Source organism: Pan paniscus, chromosome 9 (genome assembly GCF_029289425.2).
Source record: "Pan paniscus chromosome 9, NHGRI_mPanPan1-v2.0_pri, whole genome shotgun sequence".
Classification (NCBI taxonomy): domain Eukaryota; kingdom Metazoa; phylum Chordata; class Mammalia; order Primates; family Hominidae; genus Pan; species Pan paniscus.
The window spans coordinates 122,863,763-122,887,934 of NC_073258.2; the positions used below are offsets into that span (position 1 = coordinate 122,863,763).

A 24,172-nucleotide genomic window follows, 5' to 3' on the forward strand; every position below is an offset into this window, starting at 1 on the left:
TTCTTGAGGGTTTTGACCGCATGACAATGGAGTCTTGTTCTGGGAAAGTTATAGAGGAGCCTGGAACGTCCAAAATGATACTTATAAAAAAAAAAAAAGCAACCTTCAAACCCAAGAAAAGATGTTCAGCTGAAACAGAAAGACCTTTTTCTTACTCCAGGGTGCAGATCCACTCAGAGGAAAAGTCACACACCCCTGTCTCTCTGCATTTCACCCAGCAGGTCAGCGTTTCTCCACCTAGGGCTCTCCATGTCTATTGATTTCCACATGTCTCTCTTTGTTTGGAACAACAACCAACCAACTAGAAGACGATTTTATATACTCTTCACCAAATTGAAGTTGGGAAAGAAAAAAAGTATTAGACTATTTTCCTTACTTCTCGCTCTCAACTTGTCCCAAATATTGATCTGGTTATTTTGCTTTCTAGCCCTCCATCAACCTCCTAACTCTTCCTCTCTCTCTCTCTCTCTCTCTCACACACACACACACACACACACACACACACACACACACACAACTGCTGCTTGATCCAATCTGATGCCTGCTTAACAACAAGAGAATGACAAGCAACATCTGTTTGTAAAAGAGCCAAAGTCAAACCTTAACATTTTTTTGGCTAGGTTTCTTTTTTCCTTTTTCCCCAGACTCTAAAATGGGAGGGGGCAGAAAGAGAAATATGAAGATTTATATTCAGCATCGGCTCCAGTGAGGCAGCATGTATACTCCCCTAGAGCTATTTCAAGGTAAAAACAATTTTAGGTAAAACCACTGCAGAATTTATGGTCGTCTCCCCTGCAGCAAGCCCAGCCACATAAAATCCAACATATCAAATCCCTAAAAGTCAGGGTTTTTTCCTAATAGCTTTATATTCATCTTCTAATTAGAATTACAGGGTCTTTGTGTTGGGGGAGGGGTGGTGAGAGATAGAAAGGGAGGAGAGTAAGACAGAAAAAGAAAAATAGCAGAGAGGAAAGGAGCGCCGTTGTTCCTCCCAGATTTTATAACCCAGGCGTATAACAGGCATATTTACACTTGTGCCACACACAGGATCGTGCACTTGAAGCAGCAAGGCTGTGGCAGAAATCTGCACAGCTGTAGCCATCAGAAACAGGCTCTCTCATTCCCCCACGGAGAGGTGGATTTCTGGAAAGCTACCAACAGACCACAAAGTCACAATGCAAAGGATCAGAGCTCCCTCAATGGGAGGGGTGGGGGGTGGAAGGGAGGAGAAGGAGCTGGTAAAAAAGAGAAAGCCTCACTCACCAAATGAAACAATTTTGCCCCCGAAGAAGGGAAATAGGGGACTGTCAGAAACTCAACTCCCATTTCACTCAGGGTTTGGAATAAACCCACACACATTAAGGGAAAAATAAATGCAGACAAGTTGCTAAGGAGACTTGTGTAAACTCCAAGCGCAGACATATTTCTTGGCCTTTCCCCCTACGCTCCATCTTGTATTCTGATCACGCTGCTCTGCGGCAACGTTGCACCAACCTTCTGCATTAATCTTGGCCCTAACCGTGCATTCTGGCAAAGCACACGGGTTGTAGATATCATCATCTTTCAAACTTAACAAGTTAAAAGGGTGTGTGTGTTTGTGTGCATGTGTGTGTGTGTGTGATTAGTTGGGGGGAAAAGTAGAGAAATCTTAATTTGGATTTTAAAAACATAGGTGTTGAACAAAGAATATTTACAGTGCATATTTTGGGAGCAATGGGGAAAGGATAGGTAAAACATCTAGCACTGGAAATTTCCTTTAGTCTGTAGATTCCTTCATTTCTCCATACCCCTATACTTTTTCCCCCTCCCACATCTTTGGTTAAAATCCTGTGCCCCTGGCAGATGCAAGCAGAGCCTGCATCACTGCAGATGACGGCGTAGGGGCCTAGGCTTCTGCAGAAAACAGTGCATTCGACAAAGTTGAATCCTGCTCCCCTACTCAGGGTGTCCCAGAGAGACCAGCTTTTTGAAAACAAAGTGGGTCAATTCAAAAAACACCTAAACCAAACCCGTTTAGGTTAGAAACCAGCTAGCATTTTGGAGGAGGGATTTCAGCCTGATGTCCACCCACTGGAGCTGAGAGCTTGTCCCACAGTGATACATCTTCAGTAGCAGCTGATATATGTCAACATTTGATTTAGAAGAAAATTAACATTTTCTTTCAGGACAGGGATGTTTGTACTGTAGAAGCCAATATTTTCCTTTCTCAGCCTCTCGTATTAGAATTTCTAAAATCTTCCCCAGGACAGAGAGAGGGCAGACAACAAAGGTTCTAAATAATTGCTCAGAGCACTGGAGCAAACTATATGTCCCCAAATCAAATCTGTGTGTAGGTTTACATGTGTGACTTTGCATGTGTGCATGTGTGTGTGTTTACATGTGTGCACATGTGTGTTAATGTGTTTGTTCCTTTGTGTGTGTCTCCTCTATGTGCGTGCATGCATATTTGAGGATGTATGTTTGTGTGTGTGCAAGTGTGTATGCTTATGTGTGTTTGTGTTTTTGCAGGTGTTTGTATGTGTGCATATGTGTGTTTGTGTGTGCATGCTCACATGTGTGTGTACATGTGTGTGCGTGTGTGTGAGTGTGTATTTCCCTGCCTCGCTATGATAGTGGGATTAGTGAGATGCACACCAAGGCAGTTGGAAGGTGAGCCATCTGCTCAGTCCCTTCTCAAATTAGGGAAGTTCAAAACATTTGCCCACCAGCCACAACAGAAAAGCTCCAGTGACGAGCACCCAATCGAGCCTGCTGATTTAGTTGCAATCCTTGGACGGGTGGCCGTGGGACAAGATCCTGGTGAAGGGATGGGAAAAGTCTTTGCATTCTGCAAAGGGCTGGGTGTGTCTCTTCATGCTCCAAGAAGGCTATGCATCTTCCATCTCTTCCCTCTGCCAACCTCTATTTGGTTTTCGCACTTCAAGGCTAAAGCAAGCTGTGCTGCCTCAGTTGAAATAAGGCCGCCAAGCAACTCTTAAGCTAGCAAGATGGAGATTTGGCTCCTGCCATTTGCAGAGAAAGGCACTGTCCTGTAACTAGGCCTGCTTGCCTACCCTTTACACATAGGAGCCCTCGATTTTAGGGAAGGGGAGATCATTGGAGTTTTTTGTGACCTTTTCCCTACAAAGCATATCCTCAGATGTTTTATGGCACTAAGCCATCATGACTCAATCAAAATGAAAAATGAACCTGGAGGGAGAAGCTCAGGGTGGGCATATCTCAGCAGGCCACTGGGCAATTACCCTGTGACCTGGTTGGCCTGGGGGCAGGGCAGTGACACCTGCATTTTTTCATTTGTCCATGAAACTGCAGTAGCCTGAATCCCAGGAAATCCTGCCTAGGCACCTGTTGGCCTATTTTTCCTGCCTGCTGGGATTGAGAGAATTGTCTCACCCTAATGTGAAGACATATTTGTTAGGATACTGCGTGATTCTATATGATCAAAGAGAGGAAGAACTAATTTACAGGATCAATGCAACAAACGGTCCTAAAATAGAGGATTCTTTCCCATGTAGATTGCCAAAGAAAATGCTTTCTATTATAAGTTGGCTCACTGCTTTCTCAAATTCTCTAAAGAACAGAAAACACATGAGACACCTTTCATTATACCACCACCTCCCCTCCCTCCAACCTTACCAGTTCTTCGTGGAAAAATGAAAGCTATTAGGAAAGAAACAAGCAACATGGCTAGGCCAGCCTGGAAGGGAGACTGCACCAGACACATAAGTGCATTTGGATAACTTTCAGATAGAAAAAATATAGTTTTAAAAAACATACTGGAAAATCCTTAAGAAGCTTGTTTTTTGTTGTTGTTGTTGTTGTTGTTTGAGATGCAGAAGGAAAAATAACCAAATTAACAGTGGCTGGAAAATTAAAATGCTACCCAGACACATCTCAAAGAATAAAGTAACACAACTTCTATTTCCAACAGGGGTATTGGGACGTGTTTGCATATATGTGTAGATTTGTAAACAGACTCAAGTACTTGTCATCCAAATCTCTCACTTCTAGCCTTGAAGTGAAAGAACATATCTTTTTCACATTGTGTAAAGTGACCTTCCTTTACTCCACCCTAAAATTCAGTTTTATACTGTACATACAGGTTAAGGAACAGAATGTTCTACCTCCATCGTTTATGAGCTAATGCTCCAGATTGTGAAATGCTTTACACATCATTCAGCAATTGTCTCCCAAGTCCAGTTGGTATTACCACTCCACATTGCATAGAGAGTTGACATAGAGGAAAAGTTAAGTGTCTTTCCCAAGCTCGTATATTATTGTAATGACAGCTTTAGAATTCAGATTTTTCTCCCCTTTTTAAACTGGCGAGAGGGTTCTAGGTCTGGCTGAAGGAATTTGGAGGTGTCCCTTCCCTCATTCTGCATTGTCAGTCAGCTGTTTTGTATCACATGTAATCCCAAGGTATAGAAAACCCCAGCCATGTGGCCTTCAGTGCTGCCATCTTGGGTGACCCCAAAGAATAAGCAACCAATGGCTCATCTTGGGGACTGGCATCAGAGATCAATTCAGGTTGAGAATGGTCTCCAGACATGTATTCTACTCATGCCAATCCATTGGCACGTTTCTGTCATTCTGATCATAAGCAACAGATGACAGGCCTCACTCACAATTCTGCAAAATGGTTTATACTATCTAGACTAAAACTAAAGCCCAGCTTTCCATTACCTGAGTTAATTGTCAGTGCTCTCCGAATTTGTATTGTTTTTATACATGGACAGGGTTGAAGAGAGGACAAATTCAAGATTTGAAGAGAGGGTATCAAGTACAAAGTATCCTATGTAAAATATTTATGTTTTCTATATATCCACAAGTCAGGTGGTTATTAATGTATACTTAAAAATTGCTAGTGTCTCTCGGGGGGCATTCAAATGGTTAAGATGCTATTCTTGGGTAAAATTAATCCATAATATAATTACATCTGTATTTTCATCTTACATAAATAATTTATTTCTGACATTTAATGTGAACCAGACATCACCTCATGGATGGCTCATAGAAGCAGGGTCATATTTCCCATTTCTTTTGGTGTGGTATTTTTGGGGTGGTAGACAAGAATGGGTGGGGTAAGTGGAAAGTCAAATCTTGACTCGCATCTAAATGATTTGTAAACAGAAAAGGCTGGGAAAAATCACATATGCAGTCCAAAACTCCTTCTGCAGACATTTTAATCATACCATGAGAAGTTGAGATGCCACCATTTTTTACTTTTATTTTTAAAAATTAAACCACTTACTCCAACTCTAACGGACTGATTGGGGCTTTTTGGAAAGTGAGAAGTATTCTGAAATCATGTCTGATCTCGGTAGGAAAGAGTTTTATAAGCACTTAGTAAGTCATCACTGCCATGGGGGAAGAAGGTTGATGATAAAATGTAGACCAAATATTTGCCATTCCTGGCTGACCCCAAACTTTTTCTGTATTGGCAGGTCTTTATCTTTCCCATGACAATGGGAGAAAGCTATTCAGCAGCTTCTCTGTGATCAGTATTTGGATTCCTGAGAAGAATATTTTTATTATTATATCATTTCTGGACATTCTTGCTAATAAAGAAGGAGTTCAGGTTGATTTTTATCTTGCATTAACCAGGTCTGACACATTTTATTCACATAATCTTTAGGGCACAATCTAAGTTACTAGAACAAGGTAGAAAAAAACACAAAATAACTCCCATCCCCTTTTACCCATCACTGGAAGATGCAAACCTGCTGATAGCTAAGCCTCTGTTAAAAGCAAAACATCAAGAAAAAGAGAAAGTCTGGTGCAGCCAGCACCCTCAAATCCATTAATCCTAAGTCTAATTCTCTTTAGAATCTAAGTAAGACAATATATTTTACAACAAAAACCTCTCTCGGGCCAATGCAACATGACAAGACTGGCATGACTATTTCTTCTGGGAAGACTGGGAAACAAACTCTTGGTGATGAGTGAGGGCAAGCAAGGGCGAGGAGGAGCCATTGTAATGAGCTGTGGATGCTTTCCATCTGACCTTATTGACTTTGCCAGGCTCCCTCTCGCTGCAAGGTTAGACAGCTATGGTCGAACAGGACATAAAAGTAGCAGACTTGCCCTTTATTTAGGACACTCAGCCACAGACAGAGGCACCAGAAGACCTTAGGCCCTAAGGAAGCTTTATCACTGTGAACGAGGTCTCACTATAAATTCAAAGGATCACTAATGGACTGCTGTTCCTACATGGAGGTGAAGCCTCAGTCTAAGGTCCAGGTAATTCAAATAAAAGTCCCTTTTCAGATACAGATGCCTAAAGGCACCACATTACAGACTCTCGCACTCCTATTGATCTAGATTTCTCTGCTGAACTCATATGGTAGGCCATGAAATCCACCTTCCCCAGAGACAAGGGAGTTGGGTATTGATTCCAACCTGCAGGGAAACCCACTCTATTTCCACATTTCCAAGATGAGGCAGAGGACGCTTTCTTCCCCTTAGCCCTCAGGAGCTACCATAATGGCCCACAGAGATGGAGACTTTCCAGCCATTGAAGAGAGGTCATCAGTCCTTTTTATGAGCAAAATAGATAGGGCTCACAGGTCCTCATGAAGTTGGACCATCAACTAGTTCATCCCTCTGTCACCAGCGAGGAAGAAAAATGTGTTCTCCAGTCCCTCCCCACTTTCAGTACATTTGGTAAATGAACAGGAAGGGTCAGGGCCGCCAGATGTTTTTCAGTGACCTGTGTGCATGCAGCCAGGGATTAAGATCAAGTTGCTGATGAGTTTTCCTGGTGGACCTGGAGTCCCCAGCAAAAGCAATGACCACAGGAGACAGAAGCCCCTACCTCTGAGGTAGGAATTTTCAAGGAGACTTAGAGGCTTGACCTCCAAAGGGGAAGCCTGGTTGGAGATTAGAAATAAAGTACAATAAAAACTCTGTCTGGAACAGGTTTACATAGAATCCCCTGGGTAACAAAAAATTATGAGAAATTCCATCCAGGAGTTGAGCTGAGCATCAGAACCTTCATGTCTGCACATCTGTAAGTCCTATTAGTGCTTATAAGATTGACTTGCCCCTGGATAGATTTGGGAAATGCAGTTACCTTGAAGGGGCCATGACAATATGAGAGCTAACACATGGCTGCCTCAAACCTCTCCTCAGAGCTTCCTTTCGGGGGATATGAGCAAGTGGATTGTGAGCTCCAGGGTACCCCCATCCTAAATTATCACCCCCCCATCCATGTGCAGAAGTGTAACTGCGTGTCTCCCCAGCAACTGCTTAGTCGATGCCAGTTTGCAGGTAGAGATGTTGGCATTTTACTGCTGAAATCCAGAGCTAGATTTTCTTCTTAGCAGTTCACAGCCCCTCTAGACCCATGGCAGACAAAGGCATCACCAAATCCTCACTAAGCTAACATAAAAGCCCTGAAAACAGAAACCCCTCTCTCTCTAACTGCCTTTCTTATAACATATGGCCAACTGGCCTCACTAAAGCTAATACGACGAAATTCCTATTTAAACATCCTAGCGGAGGGCTCTAATATGGCACTGTCTCTACTGTGCATTTTCTTTTTTTTTTTTTTTCTGTTAGATCTCTGCCTTTACTAGATTCCCACTTCCCTGCACACACATACCTCACAAATGGGCTGCGCCAGATGGACTCTTAATCATAGTAATCAGCTGGGAAATTAAATGTTAGAAAATCCAGCTAGTCTCCTGAATTTTCCCACTTGAGATTAGGGCCTGAGCTGTCACCATGTCCTATATGAGACCCAGGCTGCCTTTTAAAGAAGGACCAATGTGACAGATCCAGTATGGGCTTCATGCTTTATGGGTGTTTGTGTTTCTTTCCCGGAAAATGACTGCAGCTCAATTCAGTTTTGTTTCAGTTCTGACGGCTGCTATTAATACCTCCTATTTACAGAACACACACCTCAGAGGAGCTCAAAACATTTACAGAAATTAATCAAGCCTTGCAACATCCTGTCAAGTATGCAGGGGCTAGATCTTACTTTCTTCATTTCAGAGGAAGAAACTGAATTAAGAGGGCAATTTTTTTTTTTTTTTACCATGCCACAAAGACAGGACCTCATTACCCCCTCATTTCTGGTGCTCTGCCAAATGAAGTAGGTGTTGTTGTTTTTTTTCATAGTGTACTCACCAGCTTGTTATGCTAGTATTTTTCAGACACACACAGGCACACATCATGATGTAAAATCCTGATGTGCAAATACGTCTTCTTTCTATAAATCTCCCCACAAGTGTTATCACAGGTTTCCTCTAGTAGGTGATCAGTGAGTATGATTGATTGGTTTGCAATAAACCTAACTTCTTTAGTTTTCTCCATCTTTTCCCAGAAGGCTCCTAGATGCTGCTCAAATGTTGCTTCCTCAAGTGACTCTGAGGTCCCATCAACGGCCAGGTTTTTGATGATTCTGTTGTACCCACCTCATCCAGCTCTCACCTCACTGGAACTATTAAAAGGCATCATAGTAAAAAGAAAGGAACTTTGTAGTCTTTGAGATAGACAGGACTCCATTTGAATCCAAGGTCTGCCATTGGGGGACAAGGTAATGAACTTTTCTCTATTTCCTTATCTATAAAATGATATAATAATATCTACTTCGGAATCCATCAGGATGCTATTTGTAAAAGGTGAAAATGTAAACTATTTACTATTCATCAATATGGGAATCATCAGATACATCCCCAGTATTGATGAATATCAATGCTGAGGGATACTCTGTAGCCCTTATAAAGAAATACTAGACATATATAAAGCAAGAACTGACAAAGAAATACTTTTAAGACATATTAAATGTGAAGAACAAGTTGAAGAGAATATATGTGATTATACATATATATATATATGAAATATTACCAAACTATGTGGTTATAATATAATAGTATACAGGCTTACTGAAAGGCAGGGAATGAGATAGGTGAATGAGATAAACTGTATGACGTATGTATAAATAAAGTGCTCAAGAAATGGTAGTTACTTCTGTTACTATTATATGAGTTCCTTGGGGGTGTGACTGTGTTTTAATCTTTTATTTGTAGCTCCTGGCAAACCACAGAGGCTGACTGAGTAAAAGAAAATTACTCAATGAATGACTCAATCAGGAATTAATTGTTGAGTCAGTAAATAAGAGCACTAATGTGAATTACAAAGACTCTTATGTATTGTTTGGAATGTTTTCGAATGTAGGGAGGCAACATAGTCCTTTGGGAAGAAACAGGACTAAGAGTCATAAGGCCTTGATTCTTGATTAGTGTTTCTTAAAGTGTGGTCTCAGGACCACCTGCAGCCAAATCACCCAGGAGGCTTATTAATTATTAAAGATTCGTGGGACCCACCCCTGATCTGAATCAGATTCTTTGAAATTGAGATCCTGGGATCTGTCTTGTAAACAATTTTTCTTTTTTTTTCAGCTTTTTTGAGGTAAAATTGACATATAGAAATTGTACATATTTAAGGTGTACAACTTAATGTTTTGATATATGTATACATTGCGAAATGTATATATTTTGATTTATGTGTACGTTGTGAAATGATCACCACAATGAAGCTAATTAACACATCTTCACATAGTTCTTTCTCTTTCTCTCTCTTTCTTCCTTTCTTTCTCTTTTTTGTGGTGAAAACACTTAAGATTTACCTGCTTAGCAAATGAAAGAAGACACAGAAAAATGGAGACATGAATAGTTTCTTCAATAAACGATATTAGAAAAACTGCATATCCATATGCAGAAGAATGAAATTAGATCCTTGTCTCATATCATATACAAAAATCAACTCAAAACAAGTTAGAGACTTAAAAGTAAGATCTGAACCTGTAAAACTACTCGAAAAAAAAATAGGAAAAACTTTCTTGACATTGGTTCTTGGCAATACTACTTTGGATATGACTTCAAAGACACAAGCAATAAAAGCAGAAATAGACAAGTAGGATCATATCAAATAAAAACTTCTGCACAGCAAAGGAAACAATCAACAGAGTGAAAAGGTAACCTACTGAATGGGAGAAAATATTTGTCGGTCATATTTCTGATGAGGGGTTAATCTCAGTCTATTTACAGATAAAAGTTTGAGAATTGCTGGTTTAGATCATGTTCTGACTTCCTGTTTGACTTTGGGCAAATCACTAACCTTTCCAGAATATAGTTTCTTCTCTACAATGTAGTGGATGGATCTTAAATGCACCTTGAAGTTGTAAAATTCTACACCCATGACTAATCCAATTCCCTGACTTTAGGTAGGTCTGTATATAAGCCATATAAAATGAACTATTCAAACCTGGTTTGAGCTGTCTTTGGTCCTTGGGCTATCATTTGGACACCTTTCAAATTCAGAAGCTGCTTCCTATTCACCCATGCTCCTTATAGTCTTTAATTATTAAAACCAACTAGTAAGGACATTATCTGAGCATTGGTTCTAAATGATTAAAACATACCATTTTAATTTCTAATACATTTGTATCATAATTATAATAAATATATTAACATAACTATAACAAATAATATAACAAATATATTCTCTCTCACACACACACAACACAACACACACACATAAGAAAGGTAGAATAATATAAAGGCTTTGGAACAGATATGAAAAACAATGTTAGGGAGAGATTACTGAAAAATGCCAATAAAATATCTCTCTTTGGCCTTGGGTATTTATGAAATAAGAAGAATGTGTCCAGCCATTTTTATGAAAATTAAAAGCCAAGAGCACAGATGGCTGAGTTGAAGGGAGCTGTATAGCATATTTTAAGTGTAGAGGACAAAAAATGGCAAGTGATAGTAACACCCAATAAACCCCAAAGGTTTTAGAAGGCAAAATCCAAAACCAAATTAACTTTTCCTTTTGTCTTCAGATACAGAAGCGTTTCTTAGAGTCACCAAGAAAAGGCTCTACGTCTTAATAAGAATGTTCTGAAAGAGATTTCTACCTAAGAAAGGACTTTGGAGTCAATAAATCTGGATTTCAGTCCTCTCTACCTTATTTATTAGGTGTATGTGTTGGATGCCTTCCTTAGCCACTTAGAGCCCCAATTTTCTTATCTATAAAATTGGAATAATGATGAGATATATTTCACAAGGCTATTGGAACAATGCAAAGAAATAGCATGTGACAGTGCCTAGCCTTGTGCCCAAGATGGATTGAGATTTCGGTCAATATTGAAAAGAAAACACACTTCATTTAGCCATGGCATAGAAGGTAATTGCCCCTTGAGCCCTGTCTTGCCTTTGCCGGTGAGCCTGACAAAATAAAGTGGTGATTTAGGACTATTTAAAGGGCCATGCTCTTGAAAATCTCAAATTGTTTTAATTCTAGAGTTTCTATGTTATTCAACTGTGCTCCGTATTCTTTTAGAAATTAAAAGCAAATCACAAACCTTATTATAAGTCCTTTTATCAAAAGCTGGAGTCTAAAGACTCAGAGACACATTGAAATGTATCTTATAAGGGAAGGCCAAGATTATTGATGCTAACACAGGGTAGTGATTTTGGGCTAATGAATTACTAGGGTCTAGAACCCTGTCTAACACACAGCAAGTGCCAAATATGCACTAAATGAACACAAGATTGGATGCCTCTAGCTATTTTAAAAGTGGGAACAGACTTTAAAAAAAAAGGTTAATAGAGTATGGATAGTAGAGATGGTGGGGCTAAACTCTAAAATTCACTGGAAATCTTAGGTCACGGTTAAACACGACATCTGGAAATAAGCTAGTCTACCAATAACCTAGATTGCTGATGCTATTTAAACATTTGTCATAATTCTAGTAAACTCATCGCTATGGTTTGAATGTGTCCTCTCCAAAATTCAGGTGTTGCCAATATGGTAGTATTAAGAGGTAGGGCCTTTAAGAGGTGGTTAGACCATGAAGGGTCCTCTCTCATGAATGGGGTTAAGGCCCTTATAAAAGAGGCTTCACGCATCATTCTGCCATGTGGGGACACAGAGGAGGCTGTACCCCTCTGGAGGATGTAGCCTTCACCAGACAACAGAACCCACCAGCACCTTGATCTTGGACCTCCCAGCCTCCAGAAATAGGAAAAATAAATTTCAATTTTTTACAAACCACCCAGTCTGTGGTATTCTGTCATAGCAGCACAAAGAGGCTAAGACACTCAGGTTCTGTCACCTCAACAATACCAAGCTTTTCCTTGAAAAAGTTTCTAAGGGAGAGAGTTAAAATTCCTTAAGTGACAGCCACCATCTTCAGAATTCTTTGGGCCTAAAAAATAGAGTACTAAGAGCCTTTAGATGTGGTTTCCGACTTTCTTACTGTCCCTCTCCTTCCCTATTACTCTCTCACTCTCATGTCTCCCACTCATACTCACTCTCATTTTCACCTCTGAGTCAGACATCTTGGCCTGCACCTTCCTTAGACGCAGTCTCACACATTTCTTGTTCACTGCCATGTGCCCATCCCTGGCATACTGTCGGGCATACAGAAGTACATAAAAAAATAGTTGTTAAATAAATTACATATTAGCTGAACAAGTCAGGGAGATTTCACATCAGGTAGAAAATCTCATTGTTTTATCTCTAAAAGTATCCCCAGTCATTTGTACTATACTCCACTGTTTCTTTTTGCTAGGCATATATTATGCATTTCATGTACTTATTTGTTCACTATCCTATGGACTGTGAGAGCCTCATGAATGAGGAAAATATCTTCCTCCTCTGCATCCTCCCACAAAGAGCCACTTCAAGGCTCCACCCACAGTGGTTTGTGATTCACCAAGCATGGCTGACTGACTCAGAACCAACATGATACTTGCAGCCCACTCTGGACCTTCCATGGGAGAAGGGACCACATCTCACTCATCCTGGCACTTAGTCCAGTGCCTGACACACTAAAGACACTCAGTAAATATTGACTGAGGAAGAGAGAGAAGCAGTATGAGTGAATAATACTAAAAAAATCCAAATGTTTCAGCAAAGCCAAACATGAAGCAAAATAAACTAGCGTGCTTCTTCCATTTATTGTATCCTGCATTCATTCAACAAGTATCTCCTGAATGCCTAGTTTGTGCCAACCATTGTGCTTGGCACCAGTGACTTGCAGATGAATTATATATGAGTGAGAAAACAGGTCTGCATGGAATTTCCACTCTAGCGAGGAAGGTGGATGATACACAAATAATTGCATGTGTGCTAGCATCGTCCATGGGCAATGAGAAAGTACATCTCAGCCAGGCACGGTGCCTCACGCCTGTAATCTCAGCCCTTTGGGAGGCTGAACAGGTGGATTATGAGGTCAGCAGATCGAGACCATCCTGGCCAACATGGTGAAACCCCATCTCTACTAAAATATAAAAAATTAGCTGTGCGTGGGGGCCTGCGCCTGTAGTCCCAGCTACTTGGGAGGCTGAGGCAGGGGAATCGCTTGAACCAGAAAGGTAGAGGTTGCAGTGAGCTGAGACAGTGCCATTGCACTCCAGCCTGGCGAAGAACAAGATCCCGTCTCAAATAAAAAAAAAAAAGAAAAGAAAAAGTACTTCTCTTGTAGAAGTGTTGAGGAAGCACAAAGGAGGCAGGTGAGCGGGGAGAGATGAGGAAAGGAGGAAAGAGGAGACTAAAAATTCTTCAACAAAATTCATCTGCCTCTGCAACAAGGAACTTCTTTTTTTTATTTTATTATTATTATACTTTAAGTTTTAGGGTACATGTGCATAATGTGCAGGTTAGTTACATATGTATACATGTGCCATGCTGGTGTGCTGCACCCATTAACTCGTCATTTCGCATTAGGTATATCTCCTAATGCTATCCCTCCCCCCTCCCCCCACCCCACAACAGCCCCCAGAGTGTGATGTTCCCCTTCCTGTGTCCACGTGTTCTCATTGTTCAATTCCCACCTATGAGTGAGAACATGCGGTGTTTGGTTTTTTGTTCTTACGATAGTTTACTGAGAATGATGATTTCCAGTTTCATCCATGTCCCTACAAAGGACATGAACTCATCATTTTTTATGGCTGCATAGTATTCTATGGTGTATATGTGCCATATTTTCTTAATCCAATCTACCATTCTTGGACATTTGGGTTGGTTCCAAGTCTTTGCTATTGTGAATAGTGCCGCAATAAACATACGTGTGCATGTGTCTTTATAGCAGAACTTCTTATAAAGACAAATGTGCTCAGTACATCAGTCACTCCTTAAACTTATGGCTTCGTGTTATGGCAAATTGTGATATAGCAAACAGTATATTTTATGCATTAGCAATATTGACATGCATCAGCCAAAAAAACCCAACATTCCCATTTGATTGACTCATTTGACAGATTCAAATGCCTGTGCTCAAGTGTAGTCTGGGCTCCCTGACCTTGGCACTAACACAGGAGATGTTTCAGTATGTTTCAGCAAGTTGTTAGAAGTGGTCAGATTTTGTTTAACTTAGTTTTCACAGAGATATCTGTTGCCTTGCACTTGGCAGTCAGTGTAGTATTTTTCACCAGGGATTCAACCTCAGTGGGAAAGAGCAGCAGGGATAGAGGATGAGGAGGAAAGGCATCTGGGAAATTTTCAAGGTAGAAGCACAGGAATTTAAACACTAAATAAACTACTTGAAAAAGGAACCCAGAAGTGAGTTACAACATTGTTTTAGAATAAACTCAAGCTCAAGTGCAACTACTTTAAACATCAAGATGAATAAAAGGAAAACCAAGGAGTTTCAGTATTTGGCCATACACAACCCTTTGATCTGGCTCTGACAAATCGTCTCTGTTCCAGATTTTTACCTCCCATAACCATACTGGCCTGCCCTATAACAGAAGTGAAGTCATGGACCCTGATCTCTAACATAGAACCTTTGTAGTTGCATTAGCAGGAAAGATGGGGGAAGACTCAAGCTTACATATGTGGAGAAAAAATGAGTGTCCCCCTGTATTGGCCTGTATACAAAAGGAGTGCATGGAAGCAAGAAAATAAATCTTCAAACAGAATATTTCTTATCACCAAGCATGTCCTTTTATCCAGGTTCTCAAAATTTTCTTTTGGTCCTAAGGAGTTACCACGTAGAAATAAAGAGGCAGACAGCCAAGGGCTGCAAACAGTCCTACCACCTAGGTGGAAGCTCTGGATAAGTTGCTTAACTTCCTCATAATCAGTTTTTTCCATCTAAAACATGTTGAGTTGGAGAGTACGTAAAGTCACCTGGCACCTATAGATGTCTAATAAATATGGATTACTTTTTCTCATTCCCTAACAGAAATACCAGGTAAGAACCAAGGTTGCATTTGCTTAAATGTTTTTGTAAAACAAGGAGGGTTAATGAGCAGTATAAGCAAGGATACGAGGAACACACCTGAAATACAGTAGTGAGTAACCGAAGGTGAATACAGGACTCTTAGAGCAATACAGGAAAGAAAAACGGCACTGTTCCTTTGGGAGATAAATTCTTTGTTTCATTCTCTTTTGCTCTTGTGACCTTCCTGTTTCTATGGTCCTTGAACATGCCCACTTGCTTCTGAATGCCCCAATGCCCAAGGCTCAGTGACACCTCATGAAGAATTTGGCTGCTGTAGGGAGCTATATCCCAGCCACGCTGCTATCCTTCCACCCTAACTTCTCAGGCGAGTCCTCCCACCGGGACAACAGGCTCTTGAAACTTCTTGCAGCACATGCTGTTGCCCTTACTTGGTTGGACGCCCCTGAGTCAGGCAGGCCCATACCATTCTAATTTTGCTTGTTATTTCTTTTATGAAATCCAAGATTGAGATAAACAGGGAAGGGTGCACATCCACAAGACTGCTGTGGCCTCCTAAAGAATTGTTCTATCTGAACGAATGTAATGAGAAAACTGCTAAGAAACTAAATGGCAATTCACACACTCACAAAGGTTCACTCAAAAGTCTTACATCCATAGTCTGTAAAATTTCTATTTGTCATAGAAAACAAACATAGAAGGCACTTTCTTTTAGTGGTTTTTCAGTTAACCGAGCTTCCAAAATATTATGTTCATCAACACGTTACACAGAGGACTATTGTATTTTCCTTATGGGCATAACATAAATAAAATATAAATAATAAGTTATTTACATTGTAATATAAATATCCATCTAACAAACATTTATTTTGTTTGTTTTTATTATTATTATTATAACCTTCTGTGGTTAAGCAATGAGCTAGATGAACAGAAATGCATACATGGAAGAAATTTTTATATTCTCTTGGGTAGTATTTATTGATATAGTTTGGATACAGATTTCATGAATATACAGTGAAATATCCTGCCACATTTTTCAAGTGCATCACATTTGGCTTTCATAATATTTTTATAAACATAACATTTTCACCCTTAGTTCATTCTTTCTTCAAATTATTTTTGGCCAATCTCACCAAACTGCCATCTCTAGCTTTAAAAAAAAAATGGGATTCCCCATTTAAGATGATGCTACACTTGCTATGGAAATATTGATTCTAAAAAGAAGGACTGAGATCAGGTAGTGTTGGACTCAAATGCCAAATAGAAGAGAAGCACATTAACGCCAGGATGATGAGTGTCCTCACATAAGGCCATCCTTTCTTACAGTTTCCAAGGTAAGTCATGTTTGCAGGGTCTTTGGAGAGAAGAATGAGGAATAAGAATAAGAATGGAGAAGAGAAAGACAAGTAAGGTAGGAAAAATGTCTGTAGGTAAAATACACATTACATATCATTAATAAATTTTAAAAATTATTAAAACATGTTCATTTCAAAGAAAAGTAACACTTGTTAATAGGGTGCTGGGAGTCTAACACCAATTATTATTTGCCCATAGGAAGTGGGCTTAAAGATGAGAATATGGCATCTCAGAATATGAGATGACATATTCTCAAAGTGGTGATTAAATCATAGATTCGGCTCAGTCTTAAAAAAAAATGAAATCATGTCTTTTGCAGCAACATGGATGGAACCGAATGCCATTGTCCTGAGGGAAATAACCTCGAACTAGAAAGTCAAATACCACATATTCTCATTTATAAGTGGGAGCTAAGCAATGGGCACACACAGACATACAGAGTGGAAAAATAGACATTGGAGACTCCAAAAGGTGGGAGAGTGGGAGGAGAGTGACGGTTGAAAAACTCCCTGTTAAGTACAATGTTCACTATTTGGGTTCACCAAAAGCCCAGACTTTACCACTATGCAATAGATGCATGTAAGAAATTTGCACTTATACCCCCTAAATCTGTAAAAACACTTTAAAAGAGTTGTGGTTAAAATATGTTGATACTTATGAGGAATCTCATAATGACTCAGTGAATAGACAAAGGCAGGAAAAAGTTAAAAATGCAGAAGGGAAGAAGACACACGGCACTGGCCATCAGTCCACATGCTCTGGGGACATGAGTTCCATGGGGCTCCCACCACTATTAGCTACTGGTTTTTGAATACTTCTCAAATGCCAGGCGCATTGCACGATTTACATATATTCTCATTTAATTCTCAATGGCATAATGAGGTGGGTAATATTTTCCCCATTTTAATCAATTTTCTAAATAAGGATGTGAGACATAGAGAAGTGGCATGTCTAAGCTCACATACTCAGGAAAGGTAGAGGCAGGGTCTAAGCCAGGACCCAAGCTTGCCTTGTGTTGCTTACCTCTGATCAGTTTCAATCCAAAATTCAAAGTGGGAAATCTAGTTGTAAGGAAACAAGGGTTGCTTCAGAACATTTTCTCCATCTACAGTAGTGAGTCTTATTATTCATTGGGTCTCAGACTCCTATAACAATTTTATAAAAGTGGTAGACCCTCTCCTTAGAGAGAGGCACATATGTTCATAATTGTGTGCATGTGTACTTTTCAGGGATTTCAAAACTCTTCAAAACCAAGGCTAAGAAACTGCGAACTAAAAGTTGCCACTAAAAAGGGACCTAGATCACAGATAGAACCTGACCGGGATGAGTGCACAGAAATGTCTCCCTGGCCAACCCAACCCAGTCGGTGCAAATCCTCTAGTGTAAGCAACTCTTTACAAGCATAGAATTGACCCTTAACAGGACTAGTCATGATAGACAGAGATCCCCAATGATAAAGGTATTCACAAAGAACACAGGTTACAACCCAATTCTTGAGGGATCCTTGAATGAGCCAGATGCAATGTGCAAGGGAGGAGGAAGAACGTTGCTAGAATGAATGTCAACTTTACAGTTGGGCTGTGCCCCTTGGTCATGACCTTGAGGCTCAGAGAATTGACTCAGACAGTTCTGAACAGAGTAGCCATTTCACAGACAGCCCACAGCCCAGCAGGTCACCGCTCTCTAACTCTGCCATCATGACACGGCCATCTGCAGCCACTGAGCTGAGATTTCTCAAGACCAAATTTATCACGCCCGAGATTCCATTCTTACATAAGAATCACCTGTCGCTGATGCATAAATTTCAGCACCTAGCAGAGCCAAGGGTAATCAGGATTTAAAAGGAAGGGGCCTGAATAAATTCAAGCAGATTTCCTCTCTGTGGGACTGAGTCTTGAAAAACCTTTGTGCCCTCATCTGCCCCTCAACAGAGACTGTCATTTTTCTACTTTCTGTCTGCATCACTATTGTCGAGGGGCCTGATGCTCTCAGAGCCACAGGCAATCTGTCTTCTTGGAGGTTCTGTTCCAGCTCTGACCTCGGTTTGTTGCAGTTTATGTCTCTTCTCACAAGTTTCAGCTTGCTCTCATCACCAGCTAAATTAACCATAAAGCAAAACCTTGACTCACATTACTGAAGCCTCAGAGAAACTGGTAGAAGCCCGGAGTGATGCATCACTATATCAAATAAAGCACTTTGGGTCAATGAGAAGATTCCCTTGTCTTGAAACCTTGGAATGAATGTACAGGTGTGCTAGATGAGAGCAAAGAAAATGCCATTTGAAAGCATTGGAAGGAAGGAGAGTTGTCTAAGAAGTGGTGGGATAGGGACAACACTGGATAGTGAGAAGCATCTAGGAAGGAGGGTATTTCCGAAACTAAAAAAGGGCCAAGGCCAAGAAAATCACCTACCGTTCTATTCAGTGAAATGTGGGGAAATTAAATTAGGGTTAACAAATATCTGAGAAGGTCTGCATCTGTGACCTTGGGCAAATAGTTTCCTTCTCTGGGTTTCCATCTGTAAAATGTAGGAACAGAATGGAGGCTTCTTCCAGCACTAGCATGCCAGGATGGAAGGTAGAAGAAAAGGCCTTTGAAGCCAACATAATTACTCCTCTGTCCAGAGAAATATAAACAACAATAACTCCAACAGCCTTCAGCTCTGCTTTTGAATGAGTTCTTTGCTTCTGCCTGAGAGGTAAAGTAGTTCATTCCTTGGGGAAAAGTTGAATGTGGAATGCTAGGCCATGCCCTTCTCACTTTGGTTTCATTATGTTATTTCGAATTATTAATACAAAGAACATTCAATGTAAGTTAACAAGGATTTACTGAGTACCATGTATCCAGGCCTGCAGTTGGTCCTCTAGGGTAGATGAAGAAAGAGTGTGTGACAAGTTCAGGGTCTTCAATTCCCTTAATCTCCCTTAACAGGTTTGCATGTCCCATTTCAAAAGCCAAGCACAAAATCAGCAAAAATGAGGCTAATTGTTTAAATACATCTTACTTCTCTGTATTTACATAAGCAATTGAATTGAATGAAATTTGCTAATTTTGATGCTCTTACTAATACATACTGCATATGTGTTTCGTATCTTTGTTGTGTATGTCTATGAGAAGCCTCGCTTTGGCATTTATAGGGTGTGCATTGGCTTGATTCTAGTCAGATGCCTCTGGGTGAAACAGAAATAAAAGTCAATCAACAAACTTTTGACTTTTCAAGCAAACACATGCTTATACATTTTGAAGTTCCACTGAAGTGCAATCTCTGTATGACGTGAAAGCAAACTAAATGAATCATTTTGTGGAAACTACTCTAATTCCTGAGTATGCACATTGGTTAATATTTTTGCATATCTCTGGAACACCAATGCTGCTTCACATTAATTACTGGCAATGTACTATTATTCTTTAATGAGTACTTATTTTTTGATACCAAGTAGATGATCAATTATGACACCTTCCTCAGACTCTTTTGTCTTCCTTTGAGGTTTTCTAAAACCAATCAATCAATTTGTTGTAAATGGCAATCACATCCAAAATATGCCTTGGGTACAAAACAGAACTTTTCAAGAAGTTAAGATGATCCAAATGAGGTTTTTCCAATGCAAATTATCATCATGACCACCTGAAAGTACTTTTCTTAAATGTTCTCTATAAATACTCCTGTGTACTTTCAATTACATGTATGTAAACACGTAAGGATGATATAAACCATAATTCCAGTTACATATTTCTAAGCACCAAGAATGATGCACCAAGAATTAAGGTGCATTATTCTTACTTAAGAACTAATGTACTATAATATACCGTATTGCTATGTTTTTCTTCCAATACCCCAAAGCACTATTTTTGGAACTTGGGTGTTCAGAATTGAGCTGATTATTATATTCTTCGGTTCATGAAATGTCAAAGCACTTTTATTCTGCTGCCTGTATGGTGAACACAGTAAGAAAAGAGAGGCAGGTATTTAGGGTGACCAACTATCCTAGTTTTCCCCAGGACTGAGAGGCTTTTGGGACATAACACTTGCCATGGGAGTGGCCAAGGCAAATAAGGGACAAGTTGGCCATCCTGCAGGTATTATCATTCCCGTTTATAATTAGAGAAACAAACGTACAGAGAAGCAGAATGTGTTGCCCAGCTTACCCAGGAAGTGAGAAGCAGATGTGGGACTGAGTCCTATGTGTTCTAACGACAGCCAGTTCACAACTACACAGATCAGTACTACTTCTTCTGCACCTTACTTTCTCCTTGAACTTTAAGAAAACCCATGTTGTCTTTGCCTTTTTGTGTGCTACCCTTCCAAAAGTGCTAGGTTGAATACCATGGGCAGTACTGAATGGGGCCCTTTGTCTATGCTGCAGATTACTCAGGAGGAACAACATTGCCACTTTGTGTTTTAGAGAGAGGAATGAGATGTTATAATTATCACAGCACTCTAAAGCAGAGGAAGCACTAGTACAAGTTCTGTCTACCCACCAATTATCTGTTAAGACCACTAAGATATCTGGTCTTGACTGGGCCAGATGTATAATTTCATGAAACAAATCAACCTAAATGAACCTCAGGAAAAATGGCCAGGTAACCACCTTTTGAACCACTATACGCTGACAGCTAACATTTACTGAAGGCTTACTGTGTGCTGGGCGCTGTGCTTAGAGCTTTATAGGGATTAATTCAATTAAGGCTCACAACAATAATTCCATGAATTTGCAATTATTGTTCCCATTTCACATGTAAGAAAAATGAGGCTGAGAGAGGTTAAGTAATTCACCAAAGCCCACACAGCTGATACAGGTTGGAACTTGGATTTAACCCCAAGCAGTCTGACTCCAAAACAAGTGCTTTTAGCCACCCAGTACATCACTTTTAATAAAAACAACCAAACAATGTTTAATCTGTCCAAACAGTGTTCTGACTTCCAATCACTGAGGCAGTTTATTAGGGTAGATCCAAAACTAGCTAGACTGCAAATTACTGTGAAGCAAAGCAGGTATGTCTGTCTACCTGTTTAGGTCAAAAGGTATGAGGCTTTCTGGTCATAGGCATTAAAGGATCTGAAGGGAGAAATTTTAATCTGTTGATTAATTTAGGAGATTAACTGCCCTGCCAAGCTGCTGTTATGTCTTCAGTACCTCTATTTCCTTCTCTGAAAAATGTAAATAATACATCTTGAGCTTCTATAAGAAATGACGGTGTAAAACAACAGAAAGCACTAAGCAAACTGTAAAGTGCTTTAAAACAATTATTTCATATGTTAAGCAGCTTACAAAATAGCAATTTCTTCAAATGCCCTTGCAAAGCAAATGAGACACAGCTGCTAAAATTCTCTGCAAAGAGGCGGAAATCCAGCTCTTTAAAATGTCCAAGGGGAAAACGCACACTGTAAAATTACTCCAAAGATGAATTTTACAAGAAGGATGGAAGTGTCATCAAGTTTTTCCATGGTTAATTCTAAAAGAGTGCCAGCATCGAAAAGATAAAAAAAGGCAGTTCTTCAACAGAAACCTGGGAAAATATTCTTCAATGACATTGCATAATAGAAATAGGAATTAAACTCACCTGAGAAGCAGAAGTGAGGAAGCCAAGTTTATGAGTTCTTCTCAATTTTGTCCAAAGACAAGTCTGTTGGGAATAAAAAATATTAAGAGAACTTAAAAAAGGAAAAAGAAAAAAAAAGGAAAGTCAAGAAGGATGAGCTGTCGTGGAATGCTGTGAAGTTTGAGAGTGACTCAGCACTAGCTAAGGGGCAGCAACAATTAAATGAGTTTGTTGAAAGAACCCTAATAAAACTCAGCATTCCCTGTAATCTCAGAACAAGGTTGCACCACTAAAGAAAATGTTAAACTGTGCATTAGGGGGGCTGTGGTTTGATGAAGTTGGTTGGGGGTGGGGGAACTCAGGGCTGAGTCACTGGCTCCTTGGAGGCAGCACCATTGGGTCTCTGCCCTCTTGCCTGTTTCTCTCCCTCTCTCCAGGGAGTTCAGTTCCTCTACAATTAGCCAAAAGAAGCAAGTGAGCTGGCCATTGAACGATGACAAATTGTGATTCACTTGTAGCATAAATTATAAAATACATACACTGTATAAATAAGTCCTGAGATGGAGAGGGGAAAAGAACTTCTGCCACATCTGGGCCCACGAGAATCGTGAGTGCAGGTGCCTGTTTCTAGATGGAAGAGCACCTAGGTTATCCAAAATGGATGCTGAGCAGATTTTTTAAATTCTCTGGGAAAAAGAAGATCACAATTCCTCCTAGTAACTAATTTATATCTTTAGTTACTCTTTCTAGCCATTAAGCCCCATGCTAAAACTACCCTAAATCTCTCCTGTTCTAAACTGGCCTTGGTGGTTGTGGGTGGGCAAATTGTTTTTTCATTATTGAAAAATATAAATCCTTCATATATTTGCACACAGTTATTCTTATACTAAGCTCAGAATGGAAACCAGGCAGTTCTCCTCTCCCTTCCAGAATGAGAATTCTCCACCTCTCCATCCAAGTTACAGAAAGAAAGAAACATTTTGAGGCTCTGGCATCATGTTTTCCTGTTTTCATGGGGTCAGCTATAGACTCAGTGAAGAGTTTATGTGTTCACGTCTTTAAAAAAACACTCAAAGGGTTAAAAACTGGAGGTTTGACATTTCCATAATAAGTGTTCTAAATGCTTGTATTGATATATATTTTGTTCTAGAATAAACTCAGGTACAAAATATAATATTTGTAAGTTGTTCTGCCAGCCAAACTGTTCTCCTTCATTTATAAATGAAGTTGCTAAGTGTTCAACAACTGATTGCCATAAATGAATGGGGTATGACATCCTTCCAAGTCTCCAAAGAGTTGCAACAACTTGGTTTTCCCCTTGGGAGAAAAAAAAGTTATTGTTCTAATTGATTTTTTCTGTTCTGAATAGAAAAAAATAAATTAGATCCTTCCTTCCTTCCTTCCTCCCTCCCTCCCTCTTTCTTTCCTTCTTTCTTTCTTTCTTTCTTTTCTTTCTTTCTCTTTCTTTTTTCTTTCCTTTTTTTTCTTTCTCTTTTCCTATTTCTGCATTCCTACAGGAAGAGAGAAGGAATATTGTGCTTTTCATTAACCACAGCAAGAGTCATTTGAGTTTGAAACACAGCTAGTTTTTAAGGAAACTATACCATGGTCTTCTGGAATGGGAAAAGCTTTTTCTTTCAAGGGACAAAAGATGAGATTTTCTTTTTGTCTTCAACCTTTACCAGTACTAAAGAGTGAACCATCTCTACATACATGTTCAGAGGCAAATCCGATGACTAATTGCAGAGTAAGCAAATTTCTTGATTCTGATCAAACCAGCAACATGCATTTGAATTTAGGTTGGATTTAGATGAGCAAGTCAATAACTTAGAATAGTGAAAAGAAGACTGAGGACTTAGGAATCAAATCCCATGGTGACCTTGGGAAGGATTTTGCTCTTTTATGGACAGCTTAGTAGATAAGGTCAGTCTTTTAATTTACTTAACAAATTGCAGACAGCTCTCCCATTGTAGCATTTAATCATTTCCTCCCAACTCAATTTCCTCATTCATACAATTGGGTTAATACAACTTACTCTGCAGGGCTATCATAAGGACTAAATACAATGTGTATCTAA

At 39.8% G+C, this 24,172-nt stretch overlaps 1 long non-coding RNA gene across 2 annotated transcripts in view; it reads right to left on the reverse strand.

The window, feature by feature from the left end:
- Positions 1-5,054: 5,054 nt before the first annotated feature.
- The window catches only part of LOC112441180 (uncharacterized), a 204,894-nt gene continuing 185,776 nt past the window's right edge, over positions 5,055-24,172 (reverse strand). For both annotated transcript variants that reach the window (XR_008620282.2, XR_010113501.1), the window contains exons 4-5: positions 22,117-22,179; positions 5,055-16,553 (exon numbers count right to left, since the gene is read on the reverse strand). This is a non-coding gene — a long non-coding RNA (uncharacterized LOC112441180). The remainder of the gene's footprint in view (positions 16,554-22,116; positions 22,180-24,172) is intronic.